The sequence below is a fragment of the Phocoena sinus genome, chromosome 5 (assembly GCF_008692025.1).
Source record: "Phocoena sinus isolate mPhoSin1 chromosome 5, mPhoSin1.pri, whole genome shotgun sequence".
Lineage (NCBI taxonomy): Eukaryota > Metazoa > Chordata > Mammalia > Artiodactyla > Phocoenidae > Phocoena > Phocoena sinus.
The window spans coordinates 7,902,387-7,919,807 of NC_045767.1; positions in this window are offsets into that span (position 1 = coordinate 7,902,387).

A 17,421-nucleotide genomic window follows, 5' to 3' on the forward strand; every position below is an offset into this window, starting at 1 on the left:
ACATAGTCATGGAGTAAAATTAATTATCCTTGTGAAGTTATCATCATGAACATGCCCTCATATGGATTTGCAACACAAATGCATATTATCTATGTTATGCAAAAACAAGACAACACCAAACCATGAATTTAATTGAAATGGTCTTGGGCTAATTGTCTCTCAGTGCCTGAAAGATGCAAACACCTATCCGTTCTGGAGGAGTAAGTTATTATCCAAGGCTTGAAATAATTTTCACAGACACTCTTCCACTGAAAGTTGCTCACAGAAAAGTCTTTGTATGTGTGTGTATATTTCCGTATACAGGAAAACAGTGTATATTATCTAAAATGGAAAAATCAGGAAATAGTAAAATAACAAGCATAGGGAACACATTGAATGAGCTAAATTCAATTTAGTGCATCTCAGGGGAAAAAAAAACTATATATTTTCTTTTTCTGTCTCTTTCTATGTACTTGTAGATTATTTCTTCTTCACTACTCTGGAAAGAGGTTTTCAGAGGCCTCACAATTTTTGTGTAAAGTAACATCACTTTTATCCACAAGAACGGTCTACTCTCTTGACAAATGTCCATTCCAGTATCATAGTCATATAACTCTATACTCTTGTTCACTTTAACTCTACTGCCTCTTCCAAGCCATATCAAACCTGTGAATCTTTAGTAAAGTGAAGGGAAGCAACAATTGCCTTTCCATCTCATGACTGTACCTCCTCACCATCCTTGAATTCTGTCCACTTCTCTGCAATCCACCTTAGGTATCTACTCCAGACTATCGTCATCTCCTTCGAGAAACTAGAAACCATTTTTCTTACCTTGGATTTAACTCCCTTGCACTCATTCTCTATGATACATCCATAGGAATCTTATTATCTACAGACTTTTATATTTTCTCTAGGTAGTAGGAGGTAATCTTATGGACAAAAGTGAAGGAGAAAGTGGCAGGGCAGGAATGAAAAGAACCAAGAAGGTTTAAAATGAACAAAGGAGGTTAAAAAAAAAGCAGGAGAGAGTGGAAATGAGTAAAGGACATGTCAACCACCACCAACTTGAAACCTATCCAGAACAGATTTGCATTGAGACAAATCCAGATTTACTCAGTTATAGCAAGATGAAACACACCCAAGGAAAGAACAAGGAACATTTTAATAAGGAGAAGCTGGGAGGGGCTTAAGGAAGGATTTAAAAAGAGGGGACCATTTCTGAATTTGAATCAATGTTATTTTGATGATTGGGTATCTCAATAATCTTTATCCAAGGGCAGGGATATTAAAGCACGGCAAGTTTTGTCATTGATATAGAAGTGGGGATCAGTTAAAAATGAGGGTGGTATGCATTGGAAGGGGAGAGTCTTTTGGTGATTGTGCTTGTGCCTGTACCTTGTTCCTTCAAAGGAACAAGAGAAAGAAGGATTGACTGGAAGCACTGATCACCTAATCTATCTGGAGATCATAAATTTACAGTGTCACAATTCTGCCTGTTTTTATCATAGAGGAAAAACATTGAAAAACATTTGATTAATCTTAAATGGGTGTTTTTGTCAAATGAGATCACTGAAATGAATGGATCAAAGTAAATTAGATTACTGACAAGATTTAGGTAGATTGATATACTATGAAATATTCATCGAACATGGAAGAAAATGAAGATAGGAGGAATCTGATTAGCAGAACATAAGAAAGATTTGAGTTGTTTGGGAATTTGACAATAAGTGTAGCAGCAAAAATGATGCTCTCCAGGAATGGAATAGCAGCATTAATATTTTCCAAATGGGAACACTCTTGGTGCTGACTAGGTCCACGCTGTAGCCATGCTAAGGGGGGGTGAATTGAGGAAGGTGAATAACACTAGAGATGATGTCTAGTTATATTCAAGTTACCCAACTTGATGCCAGTACAGACAAAAAAAATATAAGCCCAGTACTCACTGATTTGGTGAATGAGAAAGAGTGAAGGGGATCTCAGTACAACTATGAAAGTCATGAGAAAACAAACCAAAAAAAGATTGAGACTTTATCTTTTTTTAAATTTTATTATTTTTTTATATATTTATTGGAGTATAATTGCTTTACAATATTGTGTTAGTTTCTGCTGTATAACAAACTGAATCAGCTATATGTACAGATATACCTATATCCCCTCGCTCTGTGTTACCCTCCCACCCTCCCTATCCCACCCCTCCAGGTGGTCACAAATCATGGAGCTGATCTCCCTGTGCTATGTGGCTGCTTCCCACCAGCTATCTATTTTACATTCGGTAGTGTATATATGTCAATGCTACTCTATCACTTTGTCCCAGCTTCCCCTTCCCCATGCCCACCGTGTGTCTTCAAGTCCATTCTCTACATCTGTGTCTTTATTCCTGTCCTGCCACTAGGTTCATCAGAACCATTTTTCTTTTTTCTTTTTAGATTCCATATATATATATTAGCATACAGTATTTTTCTCTTTCTGACTTACTTCACTCTGTATGACAGACTCTAGGTCAATCCACTTCACTACAAATAACTCAGTTTCATTTCTTTGTATGACTGAGTAATATACCATTGTATATATATGCCAAATCTTCTTTAACCATTCATCTGTTGATGGACACTTAGGTTGTTTCCATGTCCTGACTATTGTAAATAGTCCTGCAATGAATACTGTGGTACATGTCTCTTTTTGAATTATGGTTTTCTCAGGATATATGCCCAGTAGTGGGATTGCTGGGTCATATGATAGTTCTATTTTTAGTTTTTTAAGGAACCTCCATACTGTTCTCCATAGTGGCTGTATCAATTTACATTCCCACCAACAGTGCAGGAGGGTACCCTTTTCTCCACACCCTCTCCAGCATTTATTATTTGTAGATATTTTGATGATGGCCATTCTGACCGGTGTGAGGTGATACCTCATTGTAGTTTTGATTTGCATTTCTCTAGTGATTAGTGATGTTGAGCACTTGTGTTTGTTGGCAGTCTGTATATCTTCTTTGAAGAAATATCTATTTAGGTCTTTTGCCCATTTTTGGATTGGGTTGTTTGTTTTTTTTGATATTGAGCTGTATGAGCTGTTTATATATTTTGGAGATTAATCCTTTGTCGGTTGCTTGAAACTGAAAAGCTTTTGCACAGAAAAAGAAACTGTAAACAAGATGAAAAGACAACCCTCAGAATGGGAGAGACTTTATCTTGTTAAAGAAGTCTAAAGAAAGATGACAAAGAATGATATTATGTGATTCTGAACCAGGTAAAAAGAACATTAGTGGGGCAACTGGTAAAAGTTAAATAAAATCTGTATATTATATAAATAGCACTTTGTCAAGGTTACTTTTGTGATATGTATTATAGAACTGTGATTATTTAAGACAATGCCCTTTTAAAAAAGCACACTATTATATAGACAGTTATTCAGATATAAAGGAGAAACTCATTTACAACTTACTGTCACACATATGTGTGTATATGGGTATGTATACACACACACACACACACGTTTTGTAAGTAGAACATGAATGAAATTTGCAAGGATTTTCTTTTTAATATTTTTCACATGGAGTATAAGTTTAAGGTATTTCAAAATAAAGAGGTAAAGAAAACCTGAAGAGAACATGGTGCACAGCATGCTGGCATGAGCCTCAAATTCACAGATTCCTTTACATAAATGTGAAATCATGATTTAGGAAGAGCACCATGGCAGCAGGGGTCAAAGAGGATGCTTATATTTCTTTCTGACTCCTAATTTTTCGGGATGTGGAAAATGAGCAAGCTCCATTTGAGAGAGCTTAAGATGAAGTACTATATTCAGGAAAATGGTAAACTAAAATTATTATTTTATTATTATTATTATTGGAATGGAGACTAGTTTCTCAAACAAACATAAAGGTAAGCTTATATATGAACAAATTGATTTTTTTCAGTTAGTATTGAAATTAAAGATACATTATGTAGCTATTGTTTCTGTGTGAGACTAAGTGGCTCCTACTGGGACTGGGCATAGATCCTGGACCTCATTAGGGAAATATACCAACTGACTGAGCCAAACACCCAGACCCAGTCAGCCTACACTGCACAAACTGAGTGATTAACAATGTGTAACTAGGAAAGGGAAATTGATGAATTAGTGAAATAAGTTCCAGTTTGGAAAACATAACCCAGTGAAAGTAAAGTAAATAATATACTCAAGTTTCAACTAAAAAACTAATATTCTTTTCTAATTAATTTAGTTTTTCATCCAGGTTTTATTAATTCAATTCCATAATGACTGTTACATATCATGAAAATGAAACAAAATGTATATTAAACATGGTTTTCTTGCTTTCTTTATTCTGCATTGTCTGTTTTTGAGGACAACATCTAAATTTAATATTATTATATAAAAAGCAGTGAAACAGAAATTTAGAAATAGTGCAACCTCCTTATTTGCCTGAATATAGGAAACATAATAATTAATAAAAAATATTTTAACTGTTTAAACTTATTTTTAATTGAAATTATGTGTAGTTAAATGATGCATTTATGTGGAGTTAGAACACTTGACCATCTTCTAACATTCAAGAAAGCATTTCTATGGCATAAATCAAATTATTAATTTTGAAATTACTTCTTGAAAATGCTTTGTTTATAAGTAATAAACCCAAATTATTTTTACAATATTCTATGCTTTGTCCTGTGGCTTCTCCTGAGAACTTGGAATTATTCAGTATCTTCATGAATGTTAACACATTATCACGTGGTGTCTGAGACAAAGTTATTAGGTGACTGTTAAAACTGTCTTAGATTTCAAGCATATTGTTGTACCTTCAAGGACATAATATATAAAAGATGTGTTCGATGACTCTGAAAATGTATCAGTCAGGTTCCAACTGGAGACAGATGACATATACAAATTAAGATAAAAGTTTTATTTATATAAGGATACATTATAAAGGTGTGAGGGAGATGTGGTGGAATCTTAAATGTCAATGCAGATTCCAGCAGTAACAGTAATGGAAAAATTAAGGAAGGGTGTGGTTATACAGCAAAGAAGTGACTTTGAGGTTTTGTCATCTGTAGTCAAGGAATACAGCCAACCTGTGTTGACCTTACTCAGAGAGAGCCTGAGGATAATTTTCCTGATCTATCTTTCTATCATCCTTCAGATTTCCTACTACAGCTCACAGTTGGTGCAAGTCAACCAGAAGCCAGAGGGCATGGGAGTTATGTAGAGGTAGCCCACATGTGTCATTGCCCTGGGTCAGAAGCAGAGCTGGCAAGTGGGAAAGTGGATGTGGAGGAGCAAGTAAGAAATAGCTATATTTAGAAGACTTCGAATTTGTTGCAACAAACATTGAGGAACAACCAAGTAAGAATAATTTTCTCTTTGGAGCTGAGTTTGAAATTTATTTGGGGGTAAAAGCAAATAAAACCTGTGCCCATAAGGAACAGGTCAAAAGGAAAAGTTCAGTTGCCTATTTTTATTTAGATCTTAATCATAACTCTCTTAGTCCATTGGAGCTGCTCTAATGAAATACAATAGATTTGGTGGCTTATAAACAGCAGAAATTTATTGCTCACGGTTATTAAGACTGGGAAGTCCAAGATCAAGACATTGGTAGATTTGGTGTCTGATGACAGGCCGATTCCTGATTAATAGGTGGCTGTCTTTTGACTGTGTCCTCACATGGCAGAAACAGTGAAGGAACTCTCTACAGGCTCTTTTATAAGGGCACTAATCCCATTCATGGGGGTGCTGCTGTCATGACCTAATCACCTTCCCAAGAACATACCTCCAAATAACATCACAATGGGGATAGTTGTTGACCGATGAATTTTGGGAAACAAAAATATTCAGTCTATAGATATAACTAAATGACAAATTAATTCAAAAAGAGAAAAAGTGTAATAGACAAATACAAGTTTCAACTATCTGAGCTGGAGCATGGGGGTCTGTGTGAAATCTTTCACAGAAAGTTTCTTATATTTCCCTAGGTACACACATTGTGTATTTGCATATACAAGGTATGCGTGTAAGTACAGACTATGTGTAATCCACACTGTGTATCACACATAATGTATATTTACATTGATTGTCACACAATACTCAAGAAACAGGATTTCTGAACAATACCTTACAGAGAACCACAGTAATTAATCCTCTTAGATGAGGCAATTATTTCAAGTGCTCCAGTTAGTGCAGGTTATATTTGTTACCCTGTGGCTGTAACTATAGATGTTAGCAGTTTGATTTAAGACAGAGACAGTCATTCTTACCTGTAACTACATTCTAGAATTCATAAATCTATAAGTTAAAAAGCACAAGAAAGTATTCTCATTGCATATTTTGCTATGATTGATACTATATTAGTTACAGATGCCTCAGTGTGGATAACCAAGAAAAAAATGATTCTAAAACATTAGACATTTTTTTAAGTGACGTATAATGAACACAACAATATATTAGTTTCGGGTGTACAATATAGGGAAGGGATTCAACATGAATATACATTACAAATTGATCATCATGATAAGTTTAGTAACCTACTTTCACCATACAAAGTTATTGCAATATTATCAACTATATTCCCTACAGTGTACATTATATCCCCATAACTTATTTGTTTTATAACAGGAAGTTTGTACCTCTTAATCCCCTTCACTTATTTTGCCCAATGCCCTCCCCCACCCCCATCCTCTCTGGCAACCATCAGTTTGTTTTCTGTATCTTGAGTCTATTACTCTTTTGTTTTGTTGGGTTTTTTTAGGTTCCATAAATATGTGAAATTGTATGGTATTTGTCTTTCTTTGTCTGACTTATTTCACTTAGCATAATATCCTCTAGGTCCCTCCTTGATGCTGCAGATGACAAGATTTCTTCTTTTTAAGGCTGAGTAATATTCCACTGTGTAGATATACTTTACCTTTTTATCCACTTATCTGTCCATGAACACTTAAGTTGTGTCCATATAGTGGCTATTGTAAATAATGCTACAGTGAACATAGGGGTACATATATCTTTTTAAATTAGTGTTGTTATTTCCATCAGAAACACACCCAGAAGTGGAATTGCTGGATCATATAGTAGTTCTACTTTTAGTTTTTCGAGGAAACTCCATACGGTTTTCCATAGCAGCTGTACCAGTGTACATCCCCACCAACAGTGTACGAGGGTTCCCTTTTCTCCACATCCTGGGCAACACTTGTTATTTGTTGTCTTTTTGATAATAGCCATTCTGACAGATGTGAGATAATGTCTCTTTGTGGTTTTGAGTTGCATTTCCCTGATGATCAGTGATACTGAGCATCTTTACATGTGTCTGTTGGCCCTCTGTGTATCTTCCTTAGAAAAATGTCTATTCAGGTCCTCTGCTCATATTTTAATCAGATTTTTTTATAATGAGTTGTGTGAGTTCTTTATATGTTTTGGATATTAACCATTATTGGATATATCATCTGCAAAGATCTTCTCTCATTTATTAGGCTGACTTTTTGTTTTGTTGATGGTTTCCTTCCCCGTGGAAAAGCTTTTTTAATTTGATAGTCAACTTAATCTTCTACTCACAGTTTTTAAACATTGAATGCATGATATTTCAAATGATTATTTTAAAGTCATTGGAGTGACATCATTAATTCCATTATTTGATTACTGTTAGTCTTGCATCAATAATTTTGAGGAAAAATTTATTTTCCTCTGTTTTTAAAAAAGCACATTATAATCAGATTTAAAATCAATTAAAAAATTCCAGTGTAATGCGATTATGGAAATAAAAATCCCACAGTCTAATTATATAAGAGAATTCAGGCAGAAATACAGTTAAAGAGAGTGTTTGTATATAATGTGAAAAGGTTGGCTAAAAAACTAATAGTGTGGATTCTACAATCATGATTTTCACAAAACCTCTCAGGTAAGGAAGCTACGTGATTACGTTTTATACATTATGAACTTAAAATACTCTAAGAGATAGTGGGGAATGCTGGTATGTGAAAAATAAGCATTTATTGAATATCCAGAAATTATATTTATTACTGTACATACTTTATATTACCTAAACTAAAACTCAATCTTATATGATAGCTACTACATTCATTATTCTAATCGTGACCCTAGTTTTGATTCAAAATATATATTTGCAGTATTTGGTTACCCAGGGGAGGAGCACTGCACTTAATTAAAGTTTAGGTATTTAGTTCATATAAAGAATTGGGCACACCAAAAACCAAACTCATGTATCTGTTTTTAAATAGATTATACTATAGAAAGAGAGAATTATTGATCAGTCATCTTCTAATGAAATTCAAGTATGCTCTCCTCTGTGTTCTAATCAACACACAAGAGGATAAAAGGGCATATGTGAGAGATATCCAGAAATGAGTAGCAGCCAAAACGGAAAAATTTACAGCAACTTTCAGGAGAGAATTGAAAATGTATATATTCAATACTTCAGGGAATGCTTTTCTTTCTGTAATTTGAGTTTCTATAATTTGAGACATTTATAGATGTCTATTAATTGATATAACTATCCAGAACTCCAAGGAGAAATAATAAACAAAAACTATTGGGTATATTACAAAATTATATCTAAGAAATATTTTATTTTTTTGTGCTTTAAAGAACCAAGATGATAAGTAAATACACACTATAATATAATTTGAACACTATCTAATTCCTCATTGGCTCAAGTCTATCATAGAATATAGAGTCTAATGCCACTGATATTAAGTATTTTTTAAAGAAAGGATGCTAAAAGAAATAAATATTTATGACTAACAGACTTCTTAAAGAAGAGTTTATAAATGCAAGTTCATAGAAGTAGAAATGATGTCTGAATGTAAGAAACAGAGCATTAGAAGTCGTTCCGTGTTTAGGGAGTGAGAAAACATTACATATGTATCATGAGTTTATAAAAATCATTAAAATCATTTGCCTGAAACAAATCTTAATAGACTTTATTAATTGGCTTCGGTTGGTTAGTTTGTTGTAATTTCATGAGGTGGAAAATCTCCTTTAGAATTTGGTGATTTGCCTAACTTTTCAGGTTTTTATTATCTATTCACACAGTTTGAAGAGAAGATTCTTTGACAATATACCTATTTACATTGCCTCTGCTAATTATCTTTATTATTATTACTACTATTATTATTATTTATTTTTTATGTTTCCTGATTTCATTTTGTTACTATTACATAGCTCTCTTAATTTTCTTATTTCCACCATATCTTGCTTCTGTTAATTTTGTTTTATATATATTTATTGGAGAATAATTGCTTTACAATTGTATGTTAGTTTCTGTTTATAAAAAAGTGAATCAGCTATACATAAACATATATCCCCATATCCCCTCCCTCTTGAGCCTCCCTCCCATCCTCCATATCCCACCCATCTAAGTCATCACAAAGCATCAAGCTGATCTCCCTGTGCTATGCAGCAGCTTCCCACTAACCATCCATTTTACATTTTGTAGTGTATATATGTCAATGTTACTCTCTCACTTTGTCCCAGCTTCCCCTTCCCCCCATCCACCCTGTGTCCTGAAATCCATTCTCTAGCTCTGAGTCTTTATTCCTGTCCTGCCACTAGGTTCATCAGAACCATTTTTTTTTTTGGATTCCATATATATGTGTTAGCATACGGTATTTGTTTTTCTCTTTCTGAGTTACTTCACTCTGTATGACAGACTCTAGGTAAATGCACTTCACTATAAATAACTCAGTTTCATTTCTTTTTATGGCTGAGTAAATCCCATTGTATATATGTGCCACATCTTCTTTATTCATTCATCTGTTGATGGACACTTAGGTTGTTTCCATGTCCTGGCTATTGTAAATAGTGCTGCAATGAACATTGTGGTACATGTCTCTTTTTGTATTATGGTTTTCTCAGGATATATGCCCAGAAGTGGGATTGCTGGGTCATATGGTAGTTCTATTTTTAGTTTTTTAAGGAACCTCCATACTGTTCTCCATATTGGCGGTATCAATTTATATTCCCATCAACAGTACAAGAGGGTTCCCTTTTCTCCACACCCACTCCAGCAGTTATTATTTGTAGATATTTTGATGATGGCCATTCTGACTGGTATGAGGTGATGCCTCATTGCAGGCAGGGTTTTAAAGTAGTTATTGTAAATATGTTCAAATACCCATAGAAAGGAAAATCTTAATAAGTTAAAAAAAAGAAATATTTAAAACAACAAGACTGTGGGCTTGAGAGTCCACCTGCCGATGCAGGGGACATGGGTTCATGCCCCGGTCCGGGCAGATCCCACATGCCGCAGAGTGGCTAGGCCCATGAGCCATGGCCGCTGAGCCTGCGCCTCTGGAGCCTGTGCTCCGCAAGGGGAGAGGCCTCAACAGTGAGAGGCCCACGTACCCCCCCAAAAAATAAACAAAAACAAAGAAACAAAAAAAACCCCAAAACTGAAGCTTTAAGAAATTAAAATTTATTGAATGTGACTAACAAGATATTGAAGGTGACAGAAGAAAGGTTCAGTGACCTCGGAAACAGATCAATAGGAAGTATCCAATATAAAACACAGAGAAAAAACAGATTGAAAAAATGAATAAGTTGGATGTCAGTAACCAGTAGGTCTAATACATGTGTAATTAGAGTCCCAGGAGAGGAGAGATAAAATATGAGAAAGAGAAAAAGTGTGTATATTTTTTGAAGAAATACTGACAAAGATCCCCAAAACATGAAGAAAAACACAAATATACAGATTTATGTAGCTCAGAAATCCTAAAGTAGGCTAAATTAAAGTAAAATCACACCTAGACATTTTATAATTAAATTGCCTAAAAGGAGAGATAAAAATAAATATCTTGAAAGCCGCCAAAGAAAAAGTGACACATTAAATATAGAAGAATAATGATTAAAATAACTGGAATTCTCAAGAATCAGAAAAAATAAATGCTGGCACACAATGCACCCATGTCTTTAAGGTATGTATAGGAGGAACAAACAAGCAAACAAAACCAAAAATGCTATATCCAGCCAAAATGCCTTCAAAAATAAAAATAAACTGAAAAATATTTTCAGAAAATTAAAGATAAAATAACTTGTCACCAAAAGACCTGCACCACAAAATCTCCTATGGGAAATATTCAGATAGAGGCACATGATTTCAGATGGAACTGGTCAAAGGACAGACTCAAGACACTAGATAGATAAATACATTAGGTAAATGAGGAAGACTAACTTTGTGTTTCTTCTCTTATTACTTTAATATTCTACTGATAATTTAATGCAAAAATATAACATTTTATGGTTAGGTTTATAACATATGTAGAAGTAAAATATATAGCCATAGCACAACAAATTTGAAGTGAATGAAGTACTATTGTTACAATGTGCTTACATTTTGCATAAAGCATTAAAATATCAACTCCATACTCTGAGAAATTAAAGAAACATAGAATAATCCCAAGAGCAATAATGAAATAGATATAGAATGGTATAGCAGAAAGGAATTTAAGTGAAATGTTAAAAAAAAACAGTCAATCAACCTAAGAGAAGGAAAGAAAGGAGATACACAGAAACAGAAAAATAAGTGAATGCATAAATACAGATAGATAAATGATAGATAGATGATAGATAGATAGATAAATAGTTGGAGAATGGTAAATATAAGTCAAAGTACATTGTGATTACATCAGATATAAATAGAATTAACAATTCAATTAAGACATACATATTGTCAGTCCAAATTTTAAAATAATAATAATTTAAGCCAGACATAATTACTCCTCTCACTAAGAGATATGTACTATAAATATAAAGAGACAAATTGTTTGAAAGTGAAATGACATAAAAATAAATTCCATGCACATATTAAACATAAGGAAGCTAGTGTGTCTACATTAATAAAATAAACTTCAAGACAAACCGTATTACAAGAAATAAAGAGTGACATTTAATATAAGTTTAGAAAAGAAAACCTTCTGAAGACTATTTTTCAATTGAGCCTTATCAACAATTATCACTCCCATATTTGGAGTATCTAGTATTATCCCATGCTAGAAAATGTTTCCTGGCCTAGGATTTGTATGGATTCAATATTTTAAAGTATCTGATGTTCAAACTGTCATTATTCAAAATACCTTTTGAGCCTGAGCTGTGTAGTTTTCAGCTGCCATTTATTTGTCTGTCAAGGTCACAAGAGATAAGAGGTAATATTAATGCTACATGTCAGATACTAGAGAATTCTTGTTCTGATCTGCACAAGCTCTTGTGGAACAATGGGAAATCAGAGAAAGAACAAGAGGTCATCTGTAGCCAAACCTGGTCAGGAAGATAGAGAATCTTTCATCTTTCTTTTGTTCCCTCAATCCTACTCTCTTCTTTCAGTTGGAAGTATTATTGTGAATACATTCAGCAGAAAATAAATGGAGATATCAAAAATTAAATTTTTTCAGACTTGTTCCCTGAATTTCAGGATAAATATTAGTATCTGAGCTAGGACATATCAGAAGACATCTGGGACAATGTAGTCATCTTCTTCATACTTGGTAATATGAACTCATTAGAGTGACTGAAATAAAAGAAAAAATAATGAGGTATTCTCTAAAATGCAAAGAAAACTAGAGTAACACATAATGAGTGTTGACTGTTCAAATACAAGCTTAAATATTTGCCAGGGGATGAGGAAATCATGTCAACAAGATTTACAATTACTGTCAAGTTTTCAAACTGAAAGGTCGAAAAGATTTAAGGATTGAATTTTCTTGTTTTACCAGAAGAAATGAAGCTGTATACCTTTAAACATTAGCATTTGTCTAATATAGAGATTAGTTTCTTTCTATTGCTATATTAAAAAATTAATGATTTTAAGCTCCTAACTTACATACAAAAAGTTTGATTTTTAAAATAATATTCCAAACAATTTAAAATACGCCAGCTAAAAAATAGCTAATGATAATTAAGTTTTGAATTAGTTTTGAAAATCAAATTCCAAATTCAGCTGTTAATGAAATGATCATTTTATCTTTAAGGAAATTAGCTATAGTCCTGACAGTGTATCACATACATAGTTGAAACTATCAATATAACATTACTTTGAATAGACCTAAAACGTTGTAATAGATTGCTTATTTCAAAGAATTACCTAACTTACCGAATTTTTGAAATTTTATAGTCAGATTGAATTACTTTACTTTCATTAAGCAACACATCATTTAACTGAGTTTTCTTTCTTGACTAAAGTTCATTATGGTCAAAAATATTAAAGGTGTTGTAGGAAGCTACTGCATGAAGCACGTGTCTCAGTGCCCACCATCTACTGAGGTCAGGGTAGAAAAGACTAAGTGAAGACACTGATGGGCAAATTAAGAGAGCACTTAATTGACCAGAATTCCCCTAGTTGGAGCATGCACCAGCCTCCACTTGCAATAGGGTGGAATTGCCATTTCAGCCTGAGTGTTAATATAAGCTACATCCCCATTTTTCCCCGTGAGGAACCTTGAGTGATGTTTTGTGGAATACCTAAATATAGTACACTAAGGAATGTGCTATGGAGTATCCAAATACAAGGTTCATGTCTGCAAAGAGAGATACAGACAAGAATCTGAGTTCTCTGTCATGATTATTCACCTTGTGGCCTTTGGATAAGGCATGTCCTTCATTTTCAGTGTCCTAAGTACTTTTATGTGTTGACAGGATTAGGCATGATGAACATAAGGTGACTGGCAGAAGACATTCAAAACAGCAGCGATTAATTCATTGTTATTATCATATTCAACTTACAAGGTAGTGGGGGGATGAGATGTATCTCATGGGGAAAAACAATAAATAGAAATATCTGTGTTTTAACAAGTTAAATGTTGGGCTATTCCTTTTCAACCCTATCAGACCCACTCCCACATGTAATGAGTCTCTTATTGTGCAATGATAACCAGAGAAATCATAACCTAATTTCAAAGACAGCTACAAAAATAATATAATGCTCTAAATGTATTATTAAGTGAAACATAAAAATGAATTTAAATTAAAAATAATATGTACATCAATAATCAGATTCTTGGTCATATCTTTGGTAGAAGGCACAATAAAAAAGCCCAAAACCTTACATTATATTGAATAGACAATTGCAACTTATACATGTAGTTCAATAACAAGCGTGGCATTGCCAATGGTGATGTGTTTTTGGAAATATTTAACAATGATGATTTATTACGTTAAAAATATTATTTTCTCTATTTGCACAGTTGTCACATTATTGGAAAATTACATGAATAAAAGGTGCTTCCAACAACACTGTTTATGCAAAAACGTTTTGTTCTAGGTTGAGATAATTATAAGTAAGTTTTTATCTTATGTAAATATATAAATGTGTATATCAGATCATTTTAGTATGTGCATGCTGCAGCCCTGGCCCATGTACATTAAATGCCAGTGGTTCCTCATCCTCATTGACACCAAAAAGCTCCTACACATTTCCAAACGCTTAATTGGATAGAATTTCCCTCACTAAGATTGTCCCTTTGATAATTTAGCAAAGAACACTTTCTTTTTGTTGTTTGAGTTTCCTAAATAGAGGGGTATTGAAATGAAGCTGGACTTTTGGAAACATCACACCATGGGATTCAGATTTTGCAATGTGTTCCTTCTTTTCCTCTCTTTCTTTTTTCTCTCTTTTCATTGTCTGTTTTTTTCCCTTGCTTTGAACAATATTTATAATACATTTACTAGATATAAAACACTATCCTTGTGATAGAACAGTGAATGAGTAAATCAAACTCGTTGCTGTCATAAAGCTTTTTTAGATGGGGAGACTAGAAATGAATACGAGTAACTCCAAGGGTGTGTGTGTGTGTGTGTGTGTGTGTGTGTGTGTGTGTGTGTGTGTGTATGTGTGTTAAAATAGCAAATCTGAGCACTTGAATAGGAGAGTAGGATCTGAGGGTAAAATGGGAACTAGAAGAAAAAATAAATAAAAGAAGTTTGAGGTGAGAGAGGCTGATAAGGCTGGTAACTATCTTACATGGGAAAGTTATGAATGACATCTCTGAGAAAGCACTATTTGAAAAATACTTATGTGAGACAGTGAGAAGATCTTCTGGTGAAGACAATCTCAAGAGCAAAGTTCCTATGTAAGGTGCATGCAGGGCACTGTAGGAGTTTAGACCTTATTCTAACTTCAGTGAAAAGCTATAGGAGAGTCTTGTACTTCAAAAGGATCACTCCAGAGAAGGAGTTGTATAGAACTCCCTGAAATGAGAGATTGTGCAACGGAGGCTGTATTTTGAAGGTAGAACTGACAGTATTTGATGATGAATTGGAGCAGTAGAAGGAGGAAAATCAAAGATTCTCATGTTTGGGAATGAGCCCCTGGACGAATAATGGTGCAATTTACTGTGAAACAAAAGACAGGGAGGAGTAAGCTGGCACTGGAACATGGCAGAATTGGAACAAGTCATTTGGAGACATTATATTTGAATGTCCTAATAGATATCCAAATAAAAATCAAGAAGGAGGCAAGAGTAAGTAGAATAGTTGAATTTCGAACTCAGGAGAGAGTCATCACTAGAGAAATAAATGTATTTGTCATCAGCAACTTACCTGTGTCATGTGGAACATAAGTGAACATAAAAGTGGAAATTAGTGAAGGACTTTGCATGCAAAAAATAAAGTTATTTTAGGAAATAGAGAATTATTAAGGAATCAAATTTTCAAACCATGCAAAATTAATATATATTTTTACGAATTTGTTAAATAAATATTTATCACTATATACAGTATTAATTTCTGTCATTGAAATTATATATTTCCACAAAATTATGGGGAAAATAACATGCACAAAGGAGATAAAATCTCCTCTCTGTTGATAGGATTGTAAGCAAAGCTTCTTGTTGTCATTTGTTCTTTCCCTTAAAAGACATGCATTATTTTTTAATTAGCAAATATATTATCTGTAAAATTGTGCACTATAGGGATTAATGTGCTAGCAGTGTACAGGCTAAATTAGCATCAACTAGGGGCAATGTGAGGCACTAGAGCTAGACATCATTTGTAAGACATTTGCATCACTGGATCTTGCAGTAGAATGAAAAAAGCTCCCAGTTACGGAGGAAGGTATTTTTCTTTTAGATGTCAAATTTAAATTAATTATATCTTAGAGAAAGTCACCACATAATCTTGAAGTTTTGATGGTGAATAAATACAATACTGGCCCTTGGTACCTCTGTGCTTTGCCTTACATGTTGGCAAACTAAAGAAAACCTTGATTAAACATATTTATCTACCCCTTTTGCACGTGCAAATGTGTGATTAAGAGTGACTGAAAAAATATATAACCATGTGGATTGGTATCAATGTAATTCTGAGTAACAGTGTTCAAAAGAGCCCATAAAAATACCAGGCAGAGGTAAAATTTTTACTTGTTCAATCACCCCCCAGCCACCCCAACTATGGGACTCTTTCATACCTGCTTCTCTATCGTCAAACCTCCTATATAGTCACACCTACTCAACTCAGTTGGTGACCCAATTTCCTCCTTCACCGTCAAAGTAGATGCAATAACAAAGGAGTCTACACACTCCCACTGCCACACATTCCTACTTACCAGTGTCTGATGATATTGTATTCTTACATGTTATCATACTTGAAATACCATGATTCTGCCTAAATTCAATAATTTCTGTTTTTCACACACTTTCTCCCCTTTACCCTTTGTACTTCAGTACATAGCCCCAGGAATATTTGGGGGCTCTCTTCTACATCAGCAATTATTTTCTGTCTATGGGCAGTTTCTGTCATTATAAAAACATAATGTTACTGTCATATCTTTAAAAAACATTATTGTTTTTGAACGACTGGCTGTCATAGCTGTTTCCATTTGTGTAAAAGTCTAAGAAATAACTGTCTATGCTAAGCATCTCCAAATTCTCACATTTTCTTCTCTTTAAATCCAATCCAACTAAGATTTTGCTCCTAGAATTCAACGTTAAGTATCCCCAATGATTTCTACATTGTCAAATTTCATATCAGTGTTTCTTCTTAATTTAATTGATTTATTAGCATTTGACATAGTTTAACATACTCAACCTTGATGCACTACTTCCCTTGGATATCAAGACACCACTCTCTCCTATTTTTTTTTCTCCCTCACTGGTAGGTCCTACTCAGTCACCTTTACCAGTTTCTACTCTTACTGTACCCTCTTGACACTACTGCAACCCAGAACTCTGTCCTTGGTTCACTTATTCTGTGTACTTGCTTTGAATACATGTATTTGCTGCCAACTGCCACACTCTTATTTCCTACTTAGATCTTTTTTCTGAATTCCAGGCCTATATATGTGACTGCCTTTTTAACATCCCCATATCTCATTGTCATCTCAAATCCAGCATGTCACAACTAATGCACCCCCTCTAAAATATCTGCTCCTCCTGCATTCTTTTCCATCTCAGTAATCAAGGGTAGGGGTACTCTTGATTATACTTCTAGTTGCTTTCACCAAAAATATTTAGACAA